Source organism: Cydia amplana, chromosome 10 (genome assembly GCF_948474715.1).
Source record: "Cydia amplana chromosome 10, ilCydAmpl1.1, whole genome shotgun sequence".
Lineage (NCBI taxonomy): Eukaryota > Metazoa > Arthropoda > Insecta > Lepidoptera > Tortricidae > Cydia > Cydia amplana.
This window is the reverse complement of record NC_086078.1, coordinates 11,371,501-11,375,351: the sequence shown is the minus strand read 5'-3', so window position 1 is coordinate 11,375,351 and position 3,851 is coordinate 11,371,501. Positions and strand designations below refer to the sequence as shown.

Genomic DNA, 3,851 nt, shown 5'->3' with positions numbered 1-3,851 from the left:
TACTGACAAGATCTGCTTGGCCAACTATATTATACATACTACTCTTTGCTTAAATCAATCAGTTAAGGGCTCCACATACCTTGCAATAAATCCACGCGATCTTTGATCCATTGCCGCCTATAGAGCGACATAAAATAGTAGAAATTAAATAAAATGGAACTCAAAAATGTCCATACTAAATTGTTGCCATGTGTAAGCATTTTACGTCAAAAATGTGACAGTTACGTAGAAAGTGGCGCCCTCATTTATTTTCTATTAGGTATTTTATGTCGCACTATACGAGTACCTAAGTAGGTGCAACAAAGTCAATCGCTATATAATTTTTTGTTAACCGCGAGTTCTCAGTTCGGGGCGAACTACTAGTATATTAAAGTTTTATTCAAGCTTACCATTCCCAAGTTCGCACCGTACATAAGAATGGACCCTACGCAGTAGTACTCACTCCTTAGTGGCTTATTGCTCACTTTATATGCATGAGGCAATATCCCGTAGTGGTATACCTTGGTACGGTAATTAATTTTAATGAATTTTCCATAAACTCCATATGTAAATACGTAATTATGGTTACGGCCAGTAAAACAGTCGTTTAATACATTGTACGTTACAAACCAGGTCTAAAATACTAAGATTCCGCCGGTTTTACATTGTTTGTACAATCAACAACACGAGTAATTGTATACCTACTCCTAAACCTCATTATATTGTGTTAAGATCTTGGATTGGGTACTTCTTCGTATTTTCGTTTAAGGTACCGATGTCGCGGGCCGGTTAGCGCCGTTCGCTAATTAAATTATAACGTCTGGTAACCGAGCAAGCACGCGATGGAGCAGATACAGCGACGGAACGGAAAATTATATAGACGAAGCTGTTAGTACATTTTTGACTTCAAAAAACGGTTTATATGACTGATATTTATATGATTCCTTCTCCATGAAGCCATAAAGGAGGATATATAACTCCCCCGCACCTTTGAATATTACCCAACACCTTGGAGGATATAACCAAACGGAGACGCTTTGTCTGTAATTATCTGTACAAAACAGTCTGCCGATTTTTGGGGGGAGGGGCACGCCAAATGTATACGTAACGTAAAAATAGCCGTGTCATATAAACGTCAGTCCATACATTGTGTATGATCACTGGCCGCCTATTTTCGACAGAGGGGAACGCCTGATAATGGCTACTCCATTTGGTTGAAAGATCCTCTAAGCCCAACACAAACCCTATTCAAAAAACATGTGATTCTTCACAAAAAGTTGATTGGTTAAAATTAAAGTCTATACATATTTAAATTAAATATTGACTTTGTCAAGCTCTAGTCAAACTTATACAGTAGGTAAATGCATAGAAGGTAGCATACTAGATTCATGAGTATTGTAGATCAATGTTTCGAAAAACCTTGGTTGACCTTAATTACTAAAGTACTGAAAAGGTCAAATGCATGTCAAGAAGTTTTAAAGGGTCATAAAGTTCGACAAGCTGAAGTAGGTCAATAGAGACTGGGGCGTTTTTTTTTGTTGTCCCCTACACTTTTTTTTCAAATTTGGGATTTTTAGGGTTCCGTACCCAAAGGGTAAAAACGGGACCCTATTACTAAGACTCCGCTGTCCGTCCGTCCGTCCGTCCGTCCGTCCGTCCGTCCGTCTGTCACCAGGCTGTATCTCACGAACCGTGATAGCTAGACAGTTGAAATTTTCACAGATGATGTATTTCTGTTGCCGCTATAACAACAAATACTAAAAACAGAATAAAATAAAGATTTAAGTGGGGCTCCCATACAACAAACGTGATTTTTGGCTGAAGTTAAGCAACGTCGGGCGTGGTCAGTACTTGGATGGGTGACCGTTTTTTTGCTTGTTTTGCTTGTTTTTGTTGATGGTGCGGAACCCTCTGTGCGCGAGTCCGACTCGCACTTGGCCGGTTTTTTTATGTTATTTCTACTCAGAATCACGAGCTCTTTGTATCCTAATAGGAGAAAAAAAGTGTCCTAAGGTTTTTATTTCCATTCCGTCACCATTTTTCATACACTGTATGGCGGTCGCGGAATGGAAAGATCGAAAAATGTATGGAAATTTTGGGACACTTTTTTTTTCCTATTAGGATAGAAAGAGCTCGTGATTCTGAGTAGAAATAACATAAAAAATCCCAAATTTGAAAAAAAAGTGTAGGGGACAAAAAAATATGCCCATTGGCGTTTTCTTACGTACTTACCTACAATTTAATTTTTTCGCAAGATGAATAGGTACGTAAACAAATTCGGTACGAACAACCTTTTCATAAAGATATTTACCTATTACACCGACGAGTCTCTGTTAGCATAATATATTTTTAATTAAACACATCTTTATTAATAAGTGGTCGTCGATGTGGAACAAGGTTATCAATAATTAATCTTTAGTATATTCCACATAGGTATTTATTATTGCAAAAATATTCGCACTGATGCAATTTATATACCTAACGTAGTGGCACCAGTGACCGACGGGGAACCAGTACCGCGCACACTTAATTTTTTTTATCTCAGAAAATAAAAGTCAACACTGTAACTGTAAAGCTTCCTACTGCAGAGTATTGTATCCTAGTTGACTACGGAACCCTAAAAAAGTTGCTTAATTTCCAGACGGACTATAATAGCTTGACCACTTTCTATGCAAACTCAAACGAGTCCTGAAGGAGTGTCGAGATTATTCACTAGATCCAATGATTTATAACTCAAGATAGGTTATAGGCGTTTCAAAATAAATTGGACAAGTTGCCTTTAGTCGCGGCTGGACAAGCGAGAAACGTGCAGGTGCTAACGAGCTCCCGCACACCGAAAGAGAAAGAGACGACCTTATGTTTAACAACTAGTGTGACTAAGATGGATGGAATGAGAAAATTAATCAAAAATAACAGATTTCTTCGTAGGCACAGAAATAATTATGGAAGTATTTTTTGTGCTCCTTAAGTATGAGTATAACCTATCTATGGTTATATAATATCATTGACTAGATCTGGACGGATCTTTACACCTTACCTACATGGAGGATGCAGAAAGAATAACGAAGGTAATTAAACCATAAAATAAGTAAATATAATTTTATTGGCATTTCTTTTATATCAAAATAAAAATATTAGAAAAGAACAATAAATATTCTGCGTATATAGCGAAGTAAAACAAAAAAAAAAAAAAAAGAAAACATGCCTTTTCAACGAATAGATGCATAGAAATAAAGTAAGGCACATCTCTTTATCACAGAACATAGCCGCTACTAAAACTACTGTATTCTATAAAAAATATTTAGTAGGTAGGTAGGTACAGTCAGCAGCAGAAGTTGCTAAGCGGGCGAGGTGTTCAAAATTACCTTCACGCACTCTTATTCTCTTAACAATAACGTCGCGTCAAAATCATTTTGAACACCTCGCCTGCTTAGCAACTATTGCTGCTAACTGTACAAAAGTTTCTACATTTCGATCGTCAAAAGCAATATAGTTTGTGCACGAGTTCAGACCATTTATTGACTGAAAAAAGCGAGGGTGGAAGCGGGGTTTCCTTACAATTACTCGGAGCTCATGCGCAGACTATAGGATTCTACTTGTGAACACAGATGCATGCACCCTTATCGCAGTCGTACAATTTATACCTTACAATCATGTACCTACATTAAATAAATAATGTCGTCGTATCTGCAATGAAATGAACACTAAGAATATCGGCTTAATTACGAAAAAACCGACAACGCAACGCGACAATTTTAACAAACGACAAAGTATATATATACGGTAATGGCAAACATCTAAGGACCTACCGCGAAAATATATCGAAATTTCGTTATTTGCCTCTCTTTTGATCTATTGCATTTGTATATTCG

The 3,851-nt window shown here is 37.2% G+C and overlaps 1 long non-coding RNA gene across 1 annotated transcript; it reads right to left on the bottom strand.

The window, feature by feature from the left end:
• Nucleotides 1–3,064: 3,064 nt before the first annotated feature.
• LOC134651507 (uncharacterized) lies at nt 3,065–3,509 on the bottom strand. Its single transcript, XR_010097113.1, has 2 exons — nt 3,418–3,509; nt 3,065–3,267 (listed from the first exon to the last, which is right to left on the bottom strand). It is a non-coding gene; the product is annotated as an uncharacterized LOC134651507 (long non-coding RNA).
• Nucleotides 3,510–3,851: the final 342 nt, after the last annotated feature.